The sequence below is a fragment of the Papio anubis genome, chromosome 5 (assembly GCF_008728515.1).
Source record: "Papio anubis isolate 15944 chromosome 5, Panubis1.0, whole genome shotgun sequence".
NCBI classification, from domain to species: domain Eukaryota; kingdom Metazoa; phylum Chordata; class Mammalia; order Primates; family Cercopithecidae; genus Papio; species Papio anubis.
Window position 1 is genome coordinate 50,858,780 of NC_044980.1, and position 27,331 is coordinate 50,886,110.

General features: G+C 39.4%; 1 protein-coding gene and 1 pseudogene across 1 annotated transcript in view; one reads left to right on the forward strand and one right to left on the reverse strand.

Annotated features, from left to right (window-relative positions):
- ANKRD55 (ankyrin repeat domain 55) overlaps positions 1–27,331 on the reverse strand; it is a 130,801-nt gene that overhangs the window by 94,612 nt on the left and 8,858 nt on the right. The gene's annotated exons all lie outside the window — the stretch shown is intronic.
- On the forward strand, positions 1,042–2,890 carry LOC100999321 (annotated as a pseudogene).

A 27,331-nucleotide genomic window follows, 5' to 3' on the forward strand; every position in this document is an offset into this window, starting at 1 on the left:
GAATCTGTAGATTGCTTTGTGTAGTATTGCCATCTTAATAATATTAAGTTTTCTAATTCATGAAACATAAAATGTCTTTACTGGTGTTTTCTTTAATTTCTTTCAGCAATGCTTTGTAGTTTTCAGTGTACCAGTCTTTTATCTCCTTGGTTATTCCTAAGTATTTGATTCTTTCTCATACCATTGTAAATAGAATTGTTTTTCAAAGGGCTTTTATGCAAACAATTTTATGGTTAAATTGCTCTATGAGACTCCCGTAGTTAGAAATAGCAGTGGATGAGAGTGAGAGAGACAGGTATTTTAATTATTATTAGAGTTTATAAAAATGGACTGGGTCATCTCAAGAAATAGTGAACTTCCTGTCACTGAAGATGACCTCTCTTGGCTAGATGGCCACCAAACCTGTTTAGAAGGAATTTGGACACAGAGTGAAGCACAGGGTAGGGGGAAAAGGAAGACGTGTGGAACAGAATAGCATGTACTTCACAATTCCTTCTGGCTCTGCAATGTACACTAAACCACAGCACAACGAGGAAATAGGAAAAGAAGGAGCTTCCCTAGGGGTTGTTTAGAAAGAGCCAATCTAAGTTGCGGTCAAGGCAAACAATTGGTCACAAACTTAGAAACTGTTCAGAAAATTTCTGGAGAAATGAGGAAGCATGATGTAGAAATAACAAGTACAAAGATGAGGATGACTGACGGTCCTAATAGAATCTAAAATGAGGGCAGGAAAGTTTTTTTCTACTGACAATCAGAAGCCCACTTATTAAGATATCTAAAAGATCTACATAAACAATACCTCAGTCCTTCCTGTCACTCCTCTCTCTCTCTCTCTTTCTCATCTATTCATCATCTATCTTTCTTTCCATATGGCTTACATGAGGAGCATGTTTTGAACGGTCTTGCCTCTCTAACTGCTTTAAACAGATAGACTTCTGTATGGGTGCATAAAGAGAGATTTCAGAATACACACAGGGTGAGAGATTCTGAGGACAGAAAATGGAAGAAACATGAACAAGTAGGAAGAAAGAAGCATGTGAAGACAAGCAGATTGTATTTTATTTAAAACTCTGCTGCCGCTGCCGGAGAATGATCTGGGTGGCAGCTAGCAGCCTCGGCAAGGGGCCAGGAGCCACTTCTGAGGGTGCCCAGAGAAGCAAAGGTCGCCAGTCCTGTGTCGTCGCCCTCTCTGCCCCCCAGGAGGGGCAAGAGGGAGCCAGGGCTGATGTCAGAAATACACTTTTGGAGATGGCCTCTAAATCCTGGCTGAATTTTTTAACCTTCCTCTGTGGATCGGCAATAGGATTTCTTTTATGTTCTCAGCTATTTCGTATTTTGTTGGGAGAAGAGGGTGACACCCAGTCTAATGTTCTTCATAATGATCCTCATGCGAGGCATTCAGATGATAATGGACAGAATCATCTAGAAGGACAAATGAACTTCAATGCAGATTCTAGCCAACGTAAAGATGAGAACATAGACATCACTGAAAACCTCTATCAGCAAGTTAAAATTCTTTGCTGGGCTATGACAGGCCCTTAAAACCTAGAGAAAAAGGCCAAACATGTCAAAGTTACCTGGGTCCAGCATTGTCACAAAGTGTTTTTTATGAGTTCGGAAGAAAATAAAGACTTCCCTGCTGTGGGATTGAAAACCAAAGAAGGCAGAGATCAGCTTTACTGGAAAACAATTAAACCTTTTCAGTATGTTCATGAACATCATTTAGAAGATGTTGATTGGTTTTGGAAAGCAGATGATGATACATATTTCATACTAGACAATTTGAGATGGCTTCTTTCAAAATATGATTCTAAAGAACCCATTTACTGTGGAAGAAGATTTAAACCCTTTGTAAAACAGGGCTATATGAGTGGAGGAGCAGCATATTTACTAAGCAAAGAAGGCTTGAAGAGATTTGTTGATGCATTTAAAACAGACAAGTGTACACATAATGTCTCCATTGAAGACTTACGACTGGGGAGATGCATGGAAATTATAAATGTAGAAGCAGGAGATTCCAGAGATGCCATTGGAAAAAAACCTTTTCATCCCTTTGTGCCAGAACACCACTTAATAAAGGTTATCTACTTAGAACCTTTTGGTACAGGAATTACAACTATTATCCTCCTGTAGAGGGTCCTGGTTGCTGTTCTGATCTTGCAGTTTCTTTTCACTATGTTGATTTTACAACTGGGTATGTGTTAGAATACCTCATTTATCATCTTCGTCCGTATATTTATTTATACAGATATCAAGCTACCTTACCTGAAAATATACTAAAGGAAATTAGTCAAGCAAACAAAAATGAAGGCACAAAAGTGAAGTTAGGAAACCCTTGAAAGAAAATCACGAATGAACAAAGGTAAAATGTCTAGCATTGCACTGAAGAAGAACTTCTGCATTTCTGACATAGAACACTGGGATCCCAGTGAGGAATTCTAAGTGAACATTCCATATAGAAACCTTTCACATGAATGACTATAAACTGAAGCTTTAAATGACCTGCGAAGTCTGTTAAAATGTGTTTTGACACAGTAATATAAAAATATATCTATATATATAAGAATCAATTGTGTTTTTAAAATGGTGGCCAGGTAGAGGAACTAGAAAAGAGATTTTGTTGTCTATTTTTGACCATCTGTATTATTGTCACTAAGAAACTAAAACAGTTGAATTTGCTAAAACTACACTGTGCTATGTTAGTAATAAACAGATCTGCCTTAAAGAAAATTTTAGAAAGAAATATTGTTGCTCAGTGTTATTAATACAGCTCAAGAGTTGAGTTTATATTTGCAGTATGATATACATGATCCAACCCCCCCCAACACATACAGTTTTTGTCTAATGAAAATTTTGCTGTGATTATTTATAATTGGCAGTTTTTCTTCCAAAAGAAGCTAAAATAAGACTGGCATTTATCCTGAAGTGCCTTAATAAAACCGTACTTTAAAATTATATGGGCCTTGACTATATTATATATTTGATTCTAATTAGTAATCCTTTATGGAATCTCTGTTGATTCTCTTCTAAATATGTTTACCCACCCTTGAATACAATTCTCCACTATTAATATTAATTTACTCATAGCATTCATAGCATTCTGTAAACATGTATTTTATAATATTTGTTCCCAAATTTACCCATTGTTAATTATGGGTAACTAATAATAAATTTAATGCTATTTGAGGATGCTTTTCTTGTATCAGTGCCACTCTCAGGGATTACTAAGTGACATTTTAAATTGATTATTTTAAACTCTTTCTAACTACATAGCTATGATTTCTTTCATTCTCATCCTGTTGAGAGATGAGAACGTGTTTGTGCTTTTCATAACTTGTTTAAAGGAGAGTTATAACATTCATTTTTAGGATCCAAGGTGGCTATTAGTTACACTGGCAAGATTATTTTGAATGCAAGATTTTGAAAAGAATTAATTAAAAACAATAGAAAACGCAGAGTACTTTAACAAAAACGTTATATATTGAAAGAGTAGATACTTAACTTATAAATAACAGTCTGAAAGTTGATGCTGACTTACTATTTTGGGATAATTGTCTTGCCAGTGGATAATTCTAACAACGCAGAATACCTATTCAAGGCTGTCATCAAAAACATTCACAAATGTTTCATTCTATTTTTAGTGACTCTCTGTTTAAAGAGTTTCTGAAAGAAAATTTGTATTTTTATTATCTTTAGCAATACTGAGTGTGTCATAACAGAATATTTTACAGACTTTCTATGAGATTATTTTTAATGGCACAAAAGATTTACATTTCCCTTATGTCTATCATTATGCCAATTTTACATGGCTGTCATGCCACTGACTCTGCTGTCTAGCTAAATAATTTCTTTTTTTGGAGACAGTCTCACTGTCCCCGAGGCTGGAGTGCAGTGGCATGATCTCTGCTCACTGCAACCTCTGCCTCCCGGGTTCAAGCGATTCTCCTGCCTCAGCCTCCCGAATAGCTGGGATTACAGGTGTGTGCCACCACGCCCGGCCAATTTTTGTATTTTTAGTAGAGATGGGGTTTTGCCATGTTAGCCAGGCTGGTCTTGAACTCCTGACCTCAGGTGATCTACCTGCCTCCACCTCCCAAAGTGCTGGGATTACAGGTGTGAGCCACAGCGCCTGGCTAGCTAAATAATTTCTATTTATTGTGCCAAAACATGTCACAATCATGACTCCTCGAATGGTATATTTGAGAGGATATTTTTTTCATTGGCTAACCATTGATTACTCTGTCCACATAGTGAAAACACGCACCAATTTTTACCTATTATCATGGTAGTATTATCTGCCAAAATTTTGAGGCATTCATTTTATTCTTTGAACAACTCTTCACAATAGTGTGGACATGAATTTTCATATGTGTTGCTTGACTAGAAGTATAAATGGTTTACTATAAATATCCAAAAACCTTAAGATTTATTTATTCATAGGAAATGAATGTGATGAATCCTGGGTTCTAGAGTCAGACTTACTCAGGTTTAAATTCTTGCTCCAACACTTACTGTTTTTGTAACCTTGAGCAATTTTATTTAATCTCCCTGTGTCTCAATTTTCTCATCTGTAAATTAGGGATGATAATACTACCTACCTCACAGGATTTTTATGAGGATTAAATAAATGTAAGGTTCTTAGAACACTATCTGTCCCAGAATAGGGAGCAATGAATACAAGATTGTATTATTATTCTATTACCTTGGAGTGTAACTATTGCATTTAAGTGAATAAAAAATTTGCTTTGACCAGATACTGAAGGAAATATTTCATACATTTCTTAATGAGTAATAGCTAGTATTTATCAAGTGCCTACTGTGTGCTAACTATTGTGCTCACTCTGTGTATAACAGTGTTAATCCTCAAAATTTGGGTGTTATTCCCATGTTATAGATAAGGAAACTGAGGCTTGGAGAATTAAAGTTACTTTGTCACTGTCACAAAGCTAGTAAGTAACAGAGGCAGGATTTATATTCAAACCCTGTGTGTTCATTTGAACTGTATCAGGCTTGGGGTTAGTCATTGAACATTATTTCCATTTTTATTTATAGGATATATGACATCTGATACATTGGCCAGTAATAGGCAAATTAACCCAGTCAAACTGTCATAGTGATTCTTAAACTGTGGTTTGCACACTTGCCTAGGACGTTGTTAAAATGCCGATCTGAAGACCCCAATCTCAGAAGTTCTAATTTAAGCATGGGGCCCAAGAGTATGCATTCTTACCAGATGCCCTAGGGCAGTGACTGTCAAAAGTGTTGTCCCAACAAAGAGCATCAACATCACCTGGGAACTTGTTGGAAATGCAACCTCGCTCAGGGTCCCATCTCAGATCTACTAAATCAGATACTCCAGGAGCAGGGGCAGGGGCTAGCAGTTGTGTTTAAGCAAACTCTGCAGGTGTCTTTATCATCCTAGTTTGAGAACCACTGCCAACACCTACATGATTTTGGTACAAATAGTGTTTGAAACACACTGAAGATTACTGCTCCATTATTAAGACATTTTTCAAAAAGCATGTTTTAAATCAGTGTAGTGCAGGATCACGTAATATTAAATACAAAGATAATTTAAACAGTCACTGGATCATTCATTATGGCCAAATTTTTAGCTTCTCCAAAGTGGCTAATATCAGGGACCATGATAAAATCTGTAATTCTCTAAGTTTCGTAATTTTATATTGAGGCATGAAGGGTTCATTAAGTACTAATCAGTACATAATTTATTTAAAACATACATAAAATAAGTGTCATCAAAAAGGTCTACAATTGTTGGTAAACAGAACTTAAATTGAAGTAGTAAATGCTATTTTATAATATATAGAGCATTTTTCTGCCAATTCATTCTGGTTTGTGTGACCTAATAAAGCAAAAACAAAAACAAAAACAGTTCTCCAAGTATTCCGTAGAGCACATAAAGCCAGATTTCATGATGATGATGTATTCACTATCTTTTAAATTAAGATCTTCGTTATTTAGATAAATTGTTTTAGTATGGTTTTAACACATAAGGCTTTTGATGTCTTATGTTCTCTAACAATGGTATGCTTGTATTTTCTAGTGGAAAGTTCATAGATAAAGCAGATTTTTGTCCCAGTTTGTTTTCAAATATGATACATGTCAGAGGAGTTTTTCTTACTGTAATGATATATTAAAATAAACCACTGATTGACTTTTATTATTATTTGAATATGGAATTGGACTTGAGCATTAATTTGCTAACTGGTTATTTTCACAATTGTTTTCTTGAGTATTAATTTTTCACTTCTTTGAGACTGTCAAACCATAGTTATTACCAGATTGATGCACTATTGTACTTGAAAGAATCACTTGATTGATTAAAGTATATCTAGCATTTTATTCTCCATTTGTTTTCAGTTCATAAGACTATTATCTTTGACAGTTTCTGCTTTGTATTTATTGCCCTTCTTTATTTGCTTTATTACTAATTCCCATTTTCTAGTTACTCTTAAATGCTGCTTTCACAGGGTTAATTTGGCTGTTAATAGTGATTAAAATTTTTATTACTTAATTGATAATTTTAAATCTATGAACTGGGTTTCCCTATGAGATTGAAAGTGAAAGTCTAAGAATAATGCCTGCTGGCTCTCAAGATAGTTGCCCTACTTAAAAATCTAGAATTTTAAATTAATTTGACATCTACAATTATTATTATTACTTTTTTTTTTTTTTTGAGACGGAGTTTCACTCTTGTTACCCAGGCTGGAGTGCAATGGCAGGATCCTGGCTCACCGCAACCTCCGCCTCCCTGGTTCAAGCAATGCTCCTGCCTCAGCCTCCCGAGTAGCTGGGATTACAGGCATGCACCACCACGCCCAGCTTATTTGTATTTTGAGTAGAGATGGGGTTTCACCATTTTGGTCAGACTGGTCTTGAACTCCCAACCTCAGGTGATCCGCCTGCCTCAGCCTCCCAAAGTGCTGGGATTATAGGCGTGAGCCACGGGGCCTGGCCACATCTACAATTATTAAAGGAAGTAAAATTATTTGGATTTTTCCACTCACCCTTTTTTCAAAAACAAAAAACCCCCAAACCCATTTGCTTTATTTTTCTACTTTATAGTAGGCCTAACAGAAACATTCTGAAGCAATCTGGGAGACAACGTGTGGTAGATCCTATGCTAAATGTTAACGTTACCTCTGTTGATTTAAAAACAGTGTCTAGGGGCCGGGTGCGGTGACTCACGCCTGTAATCCCAGCACTTTGGGAGGCTGAGGCTGGCGAATCACGAGGTCAAGAGATTGGGACCATCCTGGCTAACACAGTGAAACCCCGCCTCTACTAAAAATACAAAAAATTTAGCCGGGCGTGGTGGTGGGCGCCTGTAGTCCCAGCTACTCGGGAGGCTAAGGCAAGAGAAAGGCCTGAACTGGTAAGGCGGAGCTTGCAGTGAGCCGAGATCACGCCACTGCACTCCAGCCTGGGCGACAGAGTGAGACTCCGTCTCAAAAACAAACAAACAAACAAAAAACCCAAAAAAACCTAAACATGTGTTTATATGTAAGAGTTGAAATAACAATTTTAACAAAGGGTGGAATAAAGAATTTTACAAATTCTCTCTAGAGAAACCAACTCTAAAGTTTTAGAGTTGAATTGTTCTCTATTTCAATTCCTTTACCTCTCTATAGTTTTCAGTTTATTTTAGTTAAGTTTTAATAACTTTGCAGGGCCCAGCAAATTAATAATCTACACGAAGTATTTTATTAGAGGGAAACTAATCTTACCGCTAAGCAGTGTGTTGTACTACATAGTGAATGTTTGTATTTTGGAATTTAAAAATTATTTAAGGTAATGGTGCTATGAATGATTTAAAGATGTCTGGTGACTTGCTTATTTTAAGTGATCACCATTAAGTAAGAAAAATGTATTTTTAAATGTTTCTTAAAGTGGCTTTTGAACATTTTTCAACAGTGGATTTAAATAATGCATAAAATAAATTGCCATGTTCAAAGTTAAAAAAAAAAACAAAAAAACCTTAGGTGTGGCCTGGTATGGTGACTCATATCAGGAGGCCGAGGTGGGCGGGGCGCGGTAGCTCACACCTGTAATCTCAGCACTTTGGGAGGCCGAGGCAGGCGGATCACAAGGTCAGTTGAGAACAAGACCATCCTGGCTAACACAGTGAAACCCCGCCTCTACTAAAAATACAAAAAAATTAGCCAGGCGTGGTGGTGGGCGCCTGTAGTCCCAGCTACTCGGGAGGCGGAGGCAGGAGAATGGCGTGAACTGGGGAGGCGGAGCTTGCAGTGAGCCGAGATCGCGCCACTGCACTCCAGCCTGGGCAACAGAGTGCGACAGCGTCTCAAAAAAAAAAAAAAAAAAAAAAAAAAAGGGGGGCTGAGGTGAGAGGATTACTTGAGACCAGTAGTTGGAGACCAGCCTGAACAACATAGTAAGACCTCATCTCTACAATTGTGTTTTAACTGTAGTATGTATATACATGAAATGTATAAAAGTCTGTAAAAGCCTGGAAGAACGTGCATCAAAAAGTCAATAGAGGTAATCTCTTGGATATTCTTCAGAACTTTCTATATTTTTCAAATTCTCTATAATGAATGTATGTTCTTTTACACCTGTCAAAATAAACCAAGTTTTTTTTCCTTACATGGTAAGAGAGAAGTCAGGCGTACTAGCTTTAATAATACTAATACTAAGGGGGTACACAGAGCCTAGCATGTCTATAACCAAGAAAACAAGTCCTTGCTGTTTCATAACATCCTAAAAAAGAAAAAGGTATGTATTTTGCTAATTCTGACCTTTATAAATACTCTAGTAGGGTTTTTTTTTTTAAACAAAGGTATATATTTAAATTTTTATTAATTTTTACCTAAAAATTGGAAGGATAGTCTTAAGATCATTTCTTTCCTTCATTTTTCATGGTCACAAAACCTAACTGATTTCTGGATGTATCATAAATTATCCAATGTCAGGGGCTTAGCATTAATACTGTCAGACATGTAATAGGCTATTAAAAATGTTTTAGATTAGAGGGCCTTCGTTAGAGTATCTCAGATTTTACAAAAAGGTTCCTTTTTTAGAGCTTCACATGGTGGATCTGTCCTTGGGTTATTATGGAGTTCTTTGGGAAAGCCCTTGACTGCATCGGTTACTGGGCCCATTTTGTTGAAATTAACCAGAAGTTAGCTTGACACTTGTTCTGCCTGAGCTGTGACCCTTTTGCAAAAGGACCAGAAATTGCATTGCAATTTCAAGTTCAGACCAGAGTAATTTGGGGAGGCTTTCTTTGGTTTATTCTATTCAGAGGATTCTTGGGTGACTAAACACATCCTAGGGTCACCAATGATGTCTGGATTCATTTTGGACAACCACAGAGGACTCTGCAGATCTTTCTTAGATTGTTCCTTGAAATAGAATTGATTGCCTCTGAAGAACTCATTCATTCATTTACTCATCTACCACAGGCTAGTAAAATTGTAGTTACAAAGGCTGTAGAGTTTCTGTCCCTAAGAAAGACATGTCCTAGTGGGAAGACGAATGTCTTATTTATGATTGAGACATACTGGAGATATTATGGCAGGACAGGGGAAGAATCACTTCAATGAACAGTTTCCTGGGCATTCCCCTAATTTCCTCTCTCCTTATGCAGGATTATCCTGAATGCTTTGAAGAAATTGCATTCTTGGGGGTACCCAGAATGACCTATCCACAAAGTGGCCAGTCTTTCCGCCTTTAAGGAGCATGCCAGGCCTTACACTGCACCATGATGGCTCCATGGGACAACATTGCCACCCACTGGTAATGAAGAGTCTCTGTGGACCTTCACCTGGGTCCCGAGTCAATCTGGAACTCTTTGGCCATGCAAGAACAAGTTAAAGGTCATTGATACAGCCAACTGGCATTGAAACAAAATTAGTCTCATGTGACTCTTTTCGAATATATCAGGTGATGCAAAGCATACATATAGAAAAATGGTAAGAGCACAGCCTCTGGGGCCTCACCTCTAGAGTTTGATTCTGGCACTGCCACTTACCTGCTAGCTATCTGACCTTAGGCGAGTTGCTTAACATCTCTATGTCCATTCTTCACTTGCCAAATGAATAAGAATAGTGGCTCCCCGTTAGGGCTGTTCTGAGAGCTAAATGAATTAATTCATATGATGTGCTTAAAGCAGTGCCTGGCCCAGAGCAAATATTCAAAGTGTGTTAATTAGTGGGGTGATTCCTCAAAGACCAAGAGGCAGAAATACCATTTGATCCAGCAATCCCATTACTAGGTATATACCCCAAGGAATATAAATCATTCTATTATAAAGATACTTGCATGCATATCACTATTAGCAAAAACTTGGAATCAACCTAAATGCCCGTCAATGATAAACTGGATAGAGAAAATGTGATACATACGCACCATGGAATACTATGCAGCCATAAAAAAGAACAAGGTCATGTCCTTTGCAGGGACATGGATGGAGCTGGAAGCCATTATCCTCAGCAAACTAATGCAGGAACAGAAAACCAAACACCACCTGTTCTCACTGATAAGTGGGAGCTGAATGATGGGAACACATGGACACATGGAGGGGAACAACACACACTGGAGCCAGTCAGAGGCGGTGGTGTGGGGAGAGGGGAAGCATCAGGAAGAAGAGGTCATGGATGCTGGGTTTAATATTTAGGTGATGGGATGATCTGTGCAGCAAACAACCATGGTACACATTTACCTATGTAACAAACCTGCACATCCTACACATGTACCCCTGGACTTAAAATAAAAGTTAAAGAAAAAAAAAACAAAGTCTGTCTGTTGTTATTATTATTCAAATTACTACTTTGACATAGATAGGCACTTGTGCCTTCTTGCCCTTAAACGAGACCCTTTGCCTTGTGCAGCAGGCTGTAGGAATTTTGTGAGCAGAAACATTTTTACCAGGTCTCACGTCTTCTCCAGTCCCTCAGGGTGTACTGCCTGAGATGGTAAGAGTGTTTTAGAAAGTGTCAGTCACATGAGAAGAAGAAAGTTTCTTTCTAACATTTTAAAGGGAAAAATAGCTCCAGGCTTTCCACATGTACCAGCTGAGAGAACAAACATGCAAAGTGACCTTCATACCGTGGGAGTGGAAAAGAAGTGATTTCATTCTGTGGGGAGGAAGTCTTGCAACAATATTATCTCAAGGGTAAATATCTGGCTGCAATCAGATCTTTCTTCCGTAACCAAATTTGTGATGCAACACATGTTTTGTTTCTTTGAATGTTAGCATCTCTGTGCTCTTGTGGGGGTAGGTTTTCTGAGCTGTGAAGGGCATTTCATGTTGAGCGTCTCTCCTGCACGAAGAGGACCTGGGGAATGGAATTTTCTGTTTTAAGGAGTGTGTCTGTGTTGAAATTCAGTAAAGATGCCTCTCAGAATGCACTTTTATAGAATGCATCTTTATTTTAATAATTTTTTTTCTTTTTTTTCTTTTTTTTTTTTGAGACGGAGTCTCGCTCTGTTGCCCAGGCTGGAGTGCAGTGGCCGGATCTCAGCTCACTGCAAGCTCTGCCTCCCGGGTTCACGCCATTCTCCTGCCTCAGCCTCCCGAGTAGCTGGGACTACAGGCGCCCGCCACCTCGCCCGGCTAGTTTTTTGTATTTTTTAGTAGAGACGGGGTTTCACCGTGTTAGCCAGGATGGTCTCGATCTCCTGACCTTGTGATCCACCCGTCTCGGCCTCCCAAAGTGCTGGGATTACAGGCTTGAGCCACCGCACCTGGCCTATTTTAATAATATTAAATCTTAAAAAATCTCAATATTTATGTATAGGACCTTTAGGATGGGGGCAATATACACATTTATTGATCAATTTAATATACATGTTCTGCTCAGATGAGCTTTCTCACCCACTGGGGTTTTGTGGAAACTTTTCTGATGTTAAAATATTATGTCAGGAAGTACTTTGGTAATTAGGCAGTGATATGGTCTGGCTGTGTGTCCCCACCCAAATCTCATCTTGAATTGTCATCCGAATTGTAATCTCCACATGTTGGTGGAGACCTCGTGGGGGGTAATTAGATCATGGGGGTGGTTCCCCCATGCTGCTGTTCTCATGATAGTGAGTTCTCACGAGATCTGATGGTTTTATAAGGGGATTTTCCCCCTTTGCTTGGCACTTCTCCTTCCTGCTGCCATGTGAAGAAGGATGCATTTGCTGTTTCTTCTGCCATGATTGTAAGTTTCCTGAGGCCTCCCCAACCCTGCAGAACTGTGAGTCAATTAAACCTCTTTCGTTTATAATTACCCAGTCTTGGGCAGTTTTTTTGTAGCAGCATGAGAATGGACTAATACAGGCAGATAGAAATCTTTAATTTTATGAAGGATTATGCTAGCCTTGCTGGCTTTTGGAAATTGAAAAGTAAGTTAAGTGTTGTTATGAAACCATCCTTCCTCCAATCTTCCTTACTTTCTTCTGAATCAAATACATGACTCCACCTACCTCTCTTTCCAGGAATGGCAGGTGTTGGAGTCAGGCATTTGCCATTTTAACTGCCAGCTCTGGAAAAGGAGGAATTGGTTTGTTTAGTCTGGAGCAGAGCAGAATGTTCATGTTCAGTTGAATATGATAGCTGTTTTCAATTTTGAAAAAGCTGGAAGAGAGTCTAGACTTGTTTTTTTTTCTTTTTTTTCTTTTGAGACAGAGTCTCACTCTGTTGCCCAGGCTGGAGTGCATTGGCATGACCTTGGCTCACTGCAAGCTCTGCTTCCTAGGTCCAAGCGATTCTTCTGCCTCAGCCTCCCAAGTAGCTGGGATTACAGGCGCCTGCCACCATGCCCAGCTAATTTTTGTATTTTTAGTAGAGATGGGGTTTCACCATATTGGCTAGGCTGGTCTCGAACTCCTGACTTCAAGGGATCCACCTTCCTCAGCCTCCCAAAGTGCTAGGATTACAGGTGTGAGCCATTGCACCTGGCCTAGACTTGTTTTCTGTAAACCCACAGGGAAGAACTAGTTCTGGTGGGTAGAAGTTGGAATTAATAAGACTTTTGAATGACTAGAGTTGTTCAGATACAGAAGCAATTAGCTCGCAAGCTAGTGCACTCCTTATCACTACCTGTGTTTAAGCAGGTTCTGACCAAACCCATCTTGGCAGTGTTCTTGAGGAGACACCTGTATTGAGTAGAAGGTTGATCTCTAAGTTTCTTTTCATTATTGATGTTCTGCATGTCTAGCTAGCATCTGTGGAGAACCAAACAGTGAATCACCCATTATTCATGAACAATGACTGTTGGGCTGGGGGAGATTTGGAGAAGGGGGTCTTCCTTGGATCTTTTAAAAGGCACCCTCCTTGTGGTCCTCTTCTGTGCACACTTATAAAACTGCCCCTAGTGCCTTGGTCTCCTGAAAACAGTTTAAGAAAACAAATGTAATTTGGGTGGCTGGCTCAAATGTCAGAGATTGAACAAGTCTATTGCCCTGCAGTCCCTGAGCTTTGAGTTGTCCCTGACACCCTGTAGTGGCTGCATTCTGTCAGCTGGTCTTCCAGGGATGCCTTCCTTTTCTGAACTCTGTTTTTTCTTCATCAATGATGTATTTTTTTTCTTTCTTGTTTTTTTTTTTTTTTTTTTTCTGGAGACAGAGTCTCACTCCCATCACCCAGGCTGGAGTTCAGTGGTGCAATCACAGTTCACTGCAGCCCCAACTTCCTGGGCTCAGATGACCCTCCTACCTCAGCCTCCCGAGTAGCTGGGACTACAGGCGTGCACCACCATGACCGGTTACTTTTTTGTGATTTTAGTAGACATGGGGTTTCACCATGTTGACCAGGCTGGTCTCAAACTCCCGGGCTCAAGTGATTCCCCTACCTCAGCCTCCTGAAGTGCTGGGATTACAAGCATGAGCCACCGCTTCTGGCCTCAACGACGCATTTCCACATTCCTTCTTTAAATTGTCTTAAAAATTTTACTGACCCTTTAAAGTGTATGAGTATGCTTTCTGTACAGTCATAGATTGGCAGTAGTTCCCGAATGACTGGATTACAAAAATTATGAAAACACAGACAAAAAGAAAATATAAACTCAAAAGTGATCATTAAAATGTTGGTGTATTGCATACACTTGACTTATGCTGCAGGATGGGTTTGCATCCTACCCCACCTCCTTTACAGAGCCCCTGCATCATGCAATGGAGGAGTGGGGAGAAGTGTGAGCAGTAGGCGAGCTCAGAAGCCTGAAGGGTCTGGTTGTTTCATAGTGCATAGTTGTGTGTACCTCTGTTCTTTCCATCTCCCCACCAACCCCCGCCAGCAGAATCTGAACTGTCTCTTGTTCCCTATCCTGCACTCCAAATGAGCATAGCTGAAAATGGGTGGTGACCTAACCCAAAGGCCACAAAAAGGACAAGGCAGGTTCCTGAGGAGAAGGCAAAGTGGTTAAAAGGTCCTCACAGCTGCAAGGCCAGGAGACAAAGAAGAGGAGGAAGTTCTGGAAGGTGCTTCTGCCTGAGTGGGTACAGCCCTCAGGGATTAGGACAGTGGCAGGTAGTGTCTGCCGGGGTGGCAGGGCTGGTGGACCAGGCTAGCAGTGCAAATCTTAAATCTCCCACAGTGTGATCTTCCTGTGGGCTGGGATACAATGACAGAACCTGAAGAAATGACTGAAAGTCTCAGAGATGCTGTGTGAGTTTGACTACCACTGAGGCCATTTTGTGGCTCACTTACTAAGTGAATCGCCCTTCTATCCTCTCCTCCCCTTCCCCACTTGGACGTTCCCTTCCATGAGAAGGGACTGGGTCAAGGATGATATTAAGAGCATGTAACAACTGCCTTGTCAGGGGCCCGGAACAGGATGGAAACACACCTAATATCTGGGCAGGATAGGTGACTTTGTACTTGCTGGTCTTGTGTGTGTGTTCCTGGGGAATGATTAGAGCAGTGAGAATGGAGAAATCCCTGTTGATCTGAGGGCATAGAAAGATTTTAACATTATAACCACCACCAACTGTTCTGAGCAGAGTGCTGGAGTTACATGCATTTTTTATTTACAAAACTTTAGTCACACTGTGTATATTCACGAGTCACCTGCCAGGGATAGTTCTGAGAAATGTGTCAGTAGGTGATTTTTGTCATTATGAGAATATCATAGAGTGTACCTACACAAACCTAGATGGTATAGCCCACTGCAAACCCAGACTATACAGTATAGCCTATTACTCCTAGGCTGCCATCCTGTATAGCATTTTACTGTACTGAATACTGTAGGCAATTGTACCACAGTAAGTATTTGTGTATCTAAACATAGAAAAGGTAGAGCAAAAATATGGTATAGACTATAAAATGTGGTACACTGGTGTAGGGCGCATAGCATAAATAGAGCTTGCAGGACGGGATGTTGCTCTGGGTGAGTCAGTGAGTGAGTGGTGATTGAATGTGAAGGCCTAGGACATTACTGTGCACTACTGTAGACTTTATAAACACTGCACACTTAGCTTACACTACATTTATAAACAAATGTTTTCTTTCTTCTACAATAAATTAATCTTAGCTTACTACAACATTTTTACTGCATTAACTCTTAAAATTTGTTTCAACTTTTTGGCTCTATTGTAATAACACTTAAAACACAAACACATTGTACAGTTGAACAAAAATATTTTCTTTCTTTATATCCTTATCCTTTAAGCTTTTTTCTATTTTTAAAATGGTTTATTTATTTTCATTTTCTAAATATTTTCGTTAAAAACTAAGACACAAACACACACACACATTAGCCTAGGCCTACACAAGGTCAGAATCTTCAATAACTCATTTTCCACCTTCACATCTTGTCCCACTGGAAGCTCTTCAGGGACAGTAACATGCATGAAACTGTCATCTCCTATGAGAACAATGCCCTCTTCTGGAATACCTCCTGAGTGACCTTCCTGAGGCTGTTTTACAGTTAGCTTAAAAAAAACAAACAAATAAGTAAAAGGAGTACAAATAATGATAAAACTGTAGCATAGTAAATACATAAACCAGTGGCATAGATCACTATCAAGTATTGCATACGGTACATAACTGTATCTGGTTTTTTTTGAGACGGAGTCTCACTCTGTCGCCCAGGCTGGAGTGCGGTGGGGTGATCTCTGCTCACTGCAAACTCCGCCTCCCGGTTCACACCATCTCCTGCCTCAGACTCCTGAGTACCTGGGACTACAGGCGCCCGCCACCACGCCAGGCTAATTTTTCATATTTTTAGTAGAGACGGGTTTTCACTATGTTAGCCTGGATGGTCTTGATCTCCTGACCTTGTGATCCGCCCACCTGGGCCTCCCAAAGTGCTGGGGATTACAGGTGTGAGCCACTGCACCTGGCCTTTTTTTTTTTTTTTTTGTAAGACAGAGTCGCTCTGTCACCCACGCTGGAGTGCAGTGGCACCATCTGGGCTGACTGCAAACTCCGCCTCCCGGGTTCAAGAGATTCTCCTGGCTTAGCCTCCAGAGTAGCTGGGATTATAGGTGCCCGCCAACATGCCCAGCTAATTTTTGTATTTTCAGAAGAGATGGGGTTTCGCTATGTTGGCCACGCTGGTCTGAACTCCTGACCTCAGGTCATCCGCTTGGCTAGGCCTCCCAAAGTGCTGGATTACAGGCGTGAGCCACCGTGCCTGGCCCTGTGTGTGCTTTTTTTAAACACCTGGCAATGCAGTAGGTTTGTTTATATCAGCATCACCAGAAACACCTGGATAATGTGTTGTGCCATGACATTATGATGGCTACGATATCAATAGGTGATAGAAAATGTTCAGTTCCATCATAATCTTATGGAACCACCATCATATTTGTAGTACATTATTGTCCGAAATGTCACTATGAGGTACATGACTGTATAGTCTTGGTTTTTGCTCTTTTTCACTTAATTTTTTTTTTTTTTTTTTTTGAGTCAGTCTTGCTCTTGTCACCCAGGCTGGAATGCAGTGGTGTGATCTTGGCTTACTGCAGCCTCCACCTCCTGGGTCAAGCGATTCTCCTGCCTTAGCCTCCTGAGTAGCTGGGATGACAGGCGTGCGTTACCACACCTGGCTGGTTTTTGTATTTTTAGTAGAGACAGGGTTATGCCATGTTGGGCAGGCTGGTTTCAAACTCTTGGCCTCAGGTGATCCACCTGCCTCAGCCTTCCAAAGGGCTGGGATTACAGGCATGAGCCATTGCTGCTGGCCACTTAATATCAGATTATAAACATTTACCTATATCATAAGATAAAATTTGAAAATGTTACCTATAAAATGTGACATAAAATCCCATGGACTGGACTCAGCATTACTAATATAATTATTTTCTCATTACTGGGCATTTCAATAGCTTACTTTTTGTGATTATAAATTCTGTTGCTATTCTGAATAATACCAAAACATTTTTACATGTATATCTTTTTGTGCATTTGTGATTATTTCCTTTAGACACACTCCTAGAAGGGAACTTGGAAGTCAATGGATTTGATTCTTTGTGAAACTGCCCTCCAGAAAAGTTGGACCAATACACCCTTCTAGGCAGTGCTTGAGAGCACACACTTCACCCCATTATCAGTGATAGTGTGCTTTATAATTAAAAAAAAAATTAATGCTGATGTGAAAGGAGAATAGTGCATTATTTTCAATGGTCACTTTTTCTTTTTTTAAAATTGGAGACGGAGTCTAGTTCTGTTGCCCAGGCTAGAGTGCAGTGGCGCAATCTCAGCTCACTGCAGCCTCTGCCTCCCGGTTTCAAACTATTTTCCCACCTCAGCCTCCTGAGTATCTGGGACTACAGGTGTGCTCCACCACTCCCGAAATGGCCATTTTTTCTTTTATTCCTGAGAAAGAAGTATTTTTATGTTTATGTCCATTTTATGAATTATCTATTGGCATCCTTTCTATCTTATTATTTCAAAGTATTTGTCTCTACCCAATTGATTTGAAAGTGCTTTACATAAAGACACTAACACTTCATCTGTTATAATGCTACAGTTACCTTTCCCTGTTTGCCAATTAAGTTCTCAGTTTGGTTTTGTTGGTTTTAAAAACATATCTTTTAGCATTTATATAGTCAAAATCTATGGATACTGCATTTTTAAATTGATTTCATTGCTTTTATGATTAGAAATAACTTTATGAAACCTTGTGCTTATTTTATATTGAATTGTACTTGATATAAATTTGTAAACTTTCTTTTTGTATTCTGCAATCAATTTTTTTCAAAATAGTCAATTATTAGTTAATTCTCCCTTTCCTTGCTTAATTGTAATGGCAACCTTACATATACTCAATCATTATCGACACTTTAGAGGACGCTCTTCCTATAGCCTGTTCGCTGGAACTGTGGCTTGGGGAGCAGGGACCCCAGATACATCCTCTCTGCAGTGGTGTGCATGAATTTGGGGGTACAGACAAAGACCATTCCAAGCACACTCCATAAGCCTCGTGGTCAGTCCCCCATCAAAGTTCTTAGCTTCCAGAATTGTTGGTGGCACATCTGAAGGAATTAAAATACTCAGAATAACCCTAAAGTTAGTGAAGACTGCCACACAATTACTTCTACAGAACAACAATACCTCCGAGTCTCTATAAAATCACCCGCTGGTACTGCATTGCTCATGTGATCTTTTCAGGACCGTTTCAATGCCTGAGTAACAGTCTTAATGATGGCCAGCACTTAACATAGAGCTCACTGTATCTCACTGTATGCCCAGCACTGTGTAAACACTTCCTAGAAATCAACTTAATTCTCACTGTATGAGGTAGAGGTAGGTACTACAATTATTCCCATTTTATGGATGAGGAAACCGAGGTACAGAGTAGATACAAAGTGACTTATCCAAACTTGCACAGGTGGCAAGTGGTAAAACCCAGGTAAGGCTGCAGCCTGTCAGGCCTTGGATCCCACCCTCTGACCCCTGGGCACTGTGGTCTGGAAGCACTCTTTCACTCAGAGGCAAAGCCCTCATATATTCCAGTGAACTTGTGACCTTTTTTTGGTGCTGGATGCACATTCCACATTTTCACATTCCATTCTCACTGACTCACGGCAGCTTGTACCCTTCTCTCCACCCTGTTGCACAAGCTGTGTGGTGTGGTGTTTTGCCTGACATATCGTGTGCTAGAGTTTATACTCACTGTAGCAAAAATAACCTTTAAATATTAACCCAAAATTGGAAGCACACCTGTGAAGAATTGGCTGGCTGTACAACAGGGAGGGAATTAAGGCTAGTGGTAATAGCACAAATATCCTAAAGTGCGGTTGAATGAGTTCTTTTAAAACATTAAGATAAATGTCAAATGGCCAAGGGACAAATAGTTTTCATACTGAAACACAGAAAAAGTAAAAATTTTAAAATTTATTTTCTAAGATTAGCATAAACTGGTAAAGACACACACACACGTACCTACAGACCAATTTGGTTTGTGAACACAAAATTGTAAGTTTTAAATTAAATTCTACTGGATCAATTTCAGTTGGGTATTGACATAAAATAATGCATCATGGCCAAATACAGTTTATTCTAGAATATAAAGATACTTTGGTTGGAGGATATCTATAAATAAAATATGTCATACCAATAGAACAAAGGAAAAATAAGTGATGATATGAGCAAACACCAGAAAGGCATTTGATTAAATTTGACCCCTATAAGATAAACAGACAAAAAGTGCTTACCTATTTCAAACCAATTGCAGACATTATACCTAATAGTGAAACAATAGAGAAGGGAAGAAATAAGACAAATTCTAACAAATGCAGTAAGATATGAAGCAGAAAGAAATGAAATGTAATAATCATAAAGGAAGAGCAAAACAATAATAATTTATTTATTTATTTTTATTATTATTATACTTTAAGTTCTAGGGTACATGTGCATAACGTGCAGGTTTGTTACATATGTATACTTGTGCCATGTTGGTGTGCTACACCCATCAACTCATCAGCACCCATCAACTGATCATTTACATCAGGTATAACTCCCAGTGCAATCCCTCCCCCTTCTCCCCTCCCCATGATAGGCCCCGGTGTGTGATGTTTCCCTTCCCGAGTCCAAGTGATCTCATTGTTCAGTTCCCATCTATGAGTGAGAACATGCGGTGTTTGGTTTTCTGTTCTTGCGATAGTTTGCTGAGAATGATGGTTTCCAGCTGCATCCATGTCCCTACAAAGGACACAAACTCATCCTTTTTTATGGCTGCATAGTATTCCATGGTGTGTATGTGCCACATTTTCTTAATCCAGCCTGTCATTGATGGACATTTGGGTTGATTCCAAGTCTTTGCTCTCGTGAATAGTGCCGCAATAAACATACATGTGCATGTGTCTTTATAGCAGCATGATTTATAATCCTTTGGGTATATACCCAATAATGGGATGGCTGGGTCATATGGTACTTCTAGTTCTAGATCCTTGAGGAATCGCCATACTGTTTTCCACAATGGTTGAACTAGTTTACAATCCCACCAACAGTGTAAAAATGTTCCTATTTCTCCACATCCTCTCCAGCACCTGTTGTTTCCTGACTTTTTAATGATCGCCATTCTAACTGGTGTGAGATGGTATCTCATTGTGGTTTTGATTTGCATTTCTCTGATGGCCAGTGATGATGAGCATTTTTTCATGTGTCTGTTGGCTGTATGAATGTCTTCTTTTGAGAAATGTCTGTTCATATCCTTTGCCCACTTTTTGATGGGGTTGTTTGTTTTTTTCTTGTAAATTTGTTTGAGTTCTTTGCAGGTTCTGGATATTAGCCCTTTGTCAGATGAGTAGATTGGAAAAATTTTCTCCCATTCTGTAGGCTGCCTCTTCACTCTGATGGTAGTTTCTTTTGCTGTGCAGAAGCTCTTTAGTTCAATTAGATCCCATTTGTCAATTTTGGCTTTTGCTGCCGTTGCTTTTGGTGTTTTAGTCATGAAGTCCTTGCCCATGCCTATGTCCTGAATGGTTTTACCTAGGTTTTCTTCTAGGGTTTTTATGGTATTAGGTCTAACATTTAAGTCTCTAATCCATCTTGAATTAATTTTCGTATAAGGAGTAAGGAAAGGATCCAGTTTTAGCTTTCTACTTATGGCTAGCCAATGTTCCCAGCACCATTTATTAAATAGGGAATCCTTTCCCCATTTCTTGTTTTTGTCAGGTTTTGTCAAAGATCAGATGGCTGTAGATGTGTGGTATTATTTCTGAGGACTCTGTTCTGTTCCATTGGTCTATATCTCTGTTTTGAATAATAATTTATTAATAGCTAACTTTTACAGATGAATTCTCTTCCAGGCACTGTCCTAACGATTTCATTGGAATTAGGCCATTTATTTGTTTCAACAACTTTATGAAGTAGGTAGTATTTAACCCCTCCACTCCATTTAAAGATGAGAAAATTGAAGCACAGAAAGGTTCAACAACTTTCCCAGAGCTGCACAGCTATTGAATGACAGGATTTGAAAGCAGTCCATATGGCCCGAAGCCAGGGTTCCCAACCACTATATGGCACTGACCATCGGGGTTTGAATAATTTAATTATTTGTCAGACAGCACATGAGAATTATCCAGATAACAAGTAGAATTTATAAGATTCAATTAAGTTAGTCAGGTTTAAAAAAATATATAAAATTAGATAATCCTATATTAAATAATATAAGGGGGAAAATAATTCATTACATGAAAATATAAAATACCCAGGAATGAGCCTCACCAAAATATTATAATTTAAATGAGAAAAACTATATTGTGGTCCTGGTGTTCTATCTTCTGAGTCTAAGATGCCTTCTGGGTAAAAACTTTATTGTGGGATATAACAGAAAAGTTGAATTTGTGGAAATGCATACCATAGTCCTAGACAGGAGGACTAAAGAGTATATACAATTTTAATTATTACCAGATTAATATATGTTTAATCTCATTTCAGTCAAAGTTCCAACAATTGTTTGGGAGGAGGTATCACGAAAACTTTAACTTTCATTTGTAAAGATAAATAGATAATTATGTTTTAAAGAAAACAAAAGAATATATTTAAGTATTTGCTTATTAGTACACTGAATCTCTCTGGAAGGATGCATAAGACACTGCTTACATTATTTTGCTTCCAGGGAAGGGAATTGGACCACTGAAGGTAGGAGCAGGGGTGGATTACTCATTGGACATTTTTAATACCTTAAAAGTGTGTGAATATATTACCATTCTAAAAGTAAAAACAAACAAAACATCAAACAAAAAGTAGGTAAGAATACCCAATAATATTGAAAAAAAAACCAATATTGAGGGAGATTTCCTCTATTGAACAGTACAACATATAAAACTGTAATAATTAAAATAGTGAGATTCTGCTTCAAAACTAGACAGATTACTAGAGCAGCATAGAACCCAGAAACTTGCCTGAGACTAGCATGGAAGTAAACAAATAGGCTGGCTTACGAGCAAGGGAAGAGTTTTATCCAGAAGGCATCATAGACTCAAAAGATAGAACACCAGGACCCAGAGGTCGGGAAAAGCAGAAGCACTGCAAAGCCTATGAGTGTCCCTGAAGGATTAATTTCCTTCCGATGTGGTTTATCTGCTCAGGCAATTCTGTCCCTTCCAACTTCCAAATGAAAAAAGGGTGTGTATTAGTCTGTTCTCATCCTACTAATAAAGACATATCTGAGACTGGGTAATTTATAAAGGAAATAAGTTTAATGGACTCATCCACATGGCTGGGGAGGCCTCACAATCATGGTGAAAGGCAAAGGAGAAGCAGAGGCACATCTTACATGGTGGCAGGCAAGAGAGCTTGTGCAGCCCATTTATAAGACCATCAGATCTTGTGAGACTTATTCACTACCACAAAAATAGTATGGGGGAAACCACCCCCATGATTTAGTTATCTCCACCTGGCCCTGCTCTTGACACATGGGGATTATTACAATTCAAAGTGAGATTTGGGTGGGGACACAACCAAACCATACCAGGATGGTCTGCCACGAATTCATTATAGAGGAAGTGAAGGCTTGGAGCATGGGATGTTCTCTTGACCTGGGGAGACCAGTCATCCATGTGATCTTAGGTGAGTCATTTATAATAATCACCAGCACTTACGAAGTGATTCTGTGGGCCTGGCGTGGTGCCAGGTACTTTGTATGCATTACTTCCTTAAATCTTTATAACAGTCCTCTGAGGATGGTTGTAACCATCTTTATGACGATCCTATAACCCACACAAACAGTTTCAAACAATCGTTTGTAGTAAAACCATCTTAACTTACAAGGTAAGGAAGGCAAGGGATAAAGATGTCACCAGCCAGAGCACACAGTAAGTGGCAGCACTGGGATCTGAGTGTCCAGTCACAGGGTTTACTCCACTGTACCACTGCTAATCCCTTTATGTTTCAGTCTTCACATAAAAATAGTGAAGGAGCTGGGTTATATATTCACTAAGATTCCTTCTAATTCTAAAGGGATTGCTATTCTAAAATGAAACACTTCCAGGATCCATCCTTAAATTGGTTCCTGCTGTGACTACCTGAAACCAGCAAACCTATCTCAACTCCACTATATATTCAGCGGTCCCTGCTGGGCCAGCCCAGTTGTGGCCAGAATTTTAGAACAGCATTTTAAAAATAATATTAAGTGATCAGAAGGATAAAAGTGCCAATTTGGGTGAATTGTAGGTGCACCTCTTACAGTTTTTAAAAATAGCAGACAGTGTGCTGATTTATGTGGTGAATTAAAGATCAAAGGAGTGGTCTCAAGGGTAAAGCTCATGGGCCCACAATCAAAGAGCCAGATGCCAAAGCTGAAAGAATGGTTTTTTGTTTTTAAATCAACTGTTGTTTTTGTGTGACCATGTTTACAGGGTTGGAGATTTCTGAACTCTCTTGGAGAAATGTCTACTTGTTGCTGCATAGAACAAATGGGCTGAGTAGGTAAACAAAAACAACCCACCTTCAGAAACTTCTGTGATAAAAGCCAAGCTGTGGCCTTGGCAATCTCTAGTTCCCATCACATCAGTTCCTCAGGTTATATTCCAGTGTAATCTCACCCTTTTAACCTCCTTCTCCTCCTCCTGGGATGCTGGTGCCATTCTTTGCTCCAAGGGCAGACTGCCATGGAGACTGAATCCTCTCTGGAAGAGGTGGGGCTGTCACACTGAGCTGAGGCCTCTTAGCAGAGCTCATCCCAAAGGGAAGCCCAGCCCAGTGGAGCCACAGTGGTGGCTGTTGTCCCTGCCAGCCCACCTTGGGCAAATCACGGAGGGAGTCAGGCACTCTGCTGAGGACTCTAGCCGCCATCACCTTTTCCTTCTCATGCTGGGTGTCAGAAAGGGGTTGATGTCAGAATCCAGAAAGTATATCTTGGTATGAAGAGGAGTGTGGGAGGGCTTGGGGGTCAGAAGCCTGAGTTAACATGACAGCCTTGTCCTTTGTCCTGTGTGTCCTTGGGCAAGTTGTATAACCTCAGATGGACTAAAAATGGAATCTGTCTCAAAAGCTGTGGCATGGATTAAGTGAGATGATAGGAAGAAAGAGTTTAGCACAGTGCCTGGTACATGGGAGCTGCTTAATAACCCAGAGTGTTAGTTCTTCTTCTAGTTAGGAGTTCTGGCTAGTATTCTTGGCCAGATCTCCTGTTTCTCTTTGGAGGCGATTCCCCAACCCCGGCATGGAGGGTGAATTGTCATGGATACATCTTGGTGGCTGAGAAGCTGGGAATAGGCCAGGGCTAAGAGATGCTGAAGAACATAGCTCTTTGCTAGTTAAAGGAGTATAACACTTTCTATGCTGTATTCATTTATGTATTGCTTGAATTTTTTGAAAAAGGTAGTTTTAATTTCATAATTAGGAAATAAGTATAAGGAACTAGATATGAATATTTTTTAAAAAATATATATATATGTTTAGAGATGGGAGTCTTGCTTGCTATGTCATCCAGGCTGTACTTGAACTCCTGGGCTCAAGGCATCTTCCTGCCTCAGCCTCCTGAGTAGTTGGGACTACAGGCACATGCCACTGTGCCTTGCTAAAAAAATATTTTAAACTTTGTTAGAACCAATTAGCATCTAGTACTGTAACATCTCTACCCGCAAATGATCATTATAAGGGATTTAAACAATACTATGTTAACTTGAGACAAACAACATCACCTATGCAGTGTTCTGGCTGGGAGTGCATAATCTAAATTGAATCACAAGGAAGCCTCAGATGAACTCAAAATGAGCAAATTAGTATTTAACAAAAGAGAGACACTGTAATTGCTTTAAAATGTCGACGTCATAAAAGACAAAAAAAGCCTGCAGAAACTTTCCAGATTAAAGGAGACTAAGGAGACATGATAACTAAATATAGACTGAATTCTGTACCAGAGGGAGAATGCTATAAACAACATTGCAGGTATACCCTCTTTTATTGCACCCCACTTTATCGCATTTTGCGGATACTGTACAGACTGAATTTTTGTGGCAAACTTGCATTGAACAAGTCTATTGGCACAACTTCTCCAGCAGCACATGCTCACTTTGTGCCTCTGTGTCATGTTTTGGTAATTCCCACAGTATTTCAAGTGTTTTCATTATTATCATATCTGTTGTGGTGACCTGTCATCAGTCATCTTTGATGTTACTATTGCAATTGTTTTGGGTCCCATGGATCACACCCACAGAAGATGGTGAACTTAAGTGGATAAATGTGTTCTCTGACTGCTCCACTGACCAACCAGTCCCCCATCTCTCTCCCTCTCTTCAGGCCTCCTTATACCTTGAGACACAACAATATTGAAATTAGGCCAATTAATAACCCTACAATGGCCTTTGAGTATTCAAGTGAAAGGAAGAGTCACAGGCCTCTCACTTTAAATCAAAAGCTAGAAATGATTAAGCTCAGTGAGAAAGGCATGTTGAAAGCTAAAACAGGCCAGAAACGAGGCCTCTTGTGTCAGTTAGTCAAGTTGTGAATGCAAAGAAATGTTCTTGAAGGAAATTAAAAGTGCTACTTCAGTGAACACATGAATGATAAGAAAGAGAAACAGCTTTATTGCAGATATGGAGAAAGTTTTAGTGGCCTGGATAAAAGACCAATCTAGTCACCTTAAGCCAAAGCCTAATCCAGAGGAAACCCCTAACTTTCTTCAAGTCTATGAAGTCTGAGAGAGATGAGGGAGAGACAAAATAAAAGTTTGAAGCTAGCAAAGGTTGTTTCATGAGGTTTAAGGAGAGAAGCCATCTGTATAACATAAAAATGTGAGGTGAAGCAGCAAGTGCTGTTGGAGAAGCTGCAGCAAGTTATCCAGCAGCTCTAGCTAAGGTCATTGATGAAGGTGGCCACACTAAACAACAGATTTTCAAGGTAGATAAAACAGCCTTCTATTGGGAGAAGATGCCATCTAGGACTTTCAGAGCTGGAGAAGGGATGTCACTGCCAACTTAAATGCTTCAAAGGACTCCTGTTAGGGGCTAATGCAGCTGGTGACTTGGAGTTGAAGCCAGTGTTCATTTACCATTCCAAAACCTGAAGGCTCTTAACAATTATGTTAAATCTACTCTGCCTCTGCTCTATAAATGGAATAACAAAGCCTGGATGATAGCAAATCTATTTACAACATGGTTTATTGATATTTTAAGCCTAGTATTGAGAACTACTGGTCAGAAATAAAAATTCCTTTCAAAAAAATACTGACAATACATTGTCAATGAGCAGTAATATTTTGAAATGAATCATTTTTTCTAAGCAAGAACTCTGATAGAGATGTACAAGGAGATTAATGTTGTTTTCATGCCTGTAACACAGCATCCATTCTGCAGCCCATGGATCAAGGAGTAATTTTGACTTTCAAGTCTTGCTATTTATGATACAAATTTTGCAAGGCTATAGCCTTCATAGATAGTGATTCCTCTGATGGATCTGGGCAAAGTAAATTGAAAACCTTTGCTCTATTAGTTTCTACCAGAGGAAAAAAAAAAAAAAAAACTAAGAAAAACTCTGGAAAGAATTCACTCTTCAAGATACCATTAAAAACATTCCTGATTCATTGAAGGAGGTAAAAATATCAACACTAACGGGGGTTTGGAAGAAGGTAATTTCAACTCTCCGAACAGGAGTTTAGAAGAAGTCTTAGAGGCGTTCAGAACTTCAATAGAGGAAGTAACTGCAGATGTAGTGAAAATAGCAAGAGAACTAGAGTTAGAAGTGAAGCCTGAAGATGTGATTAAATTGCTGCAATCTCATGATAAACCTTGAATGGATGAAGAGCTGCTTCTTATGGATGAGTAAAGAAAGTGATTTCTTGAGGTCGTATCTACTCCTGGTGAAGATGCTGTGAATATTGTTGAAATAACAACAAAGGATGTAGAATATTACATAAATTTAGTTGATAAAGCAGCGGTAGGTTTGGAAAGAACTGACTCCAGTTTTGAAAGA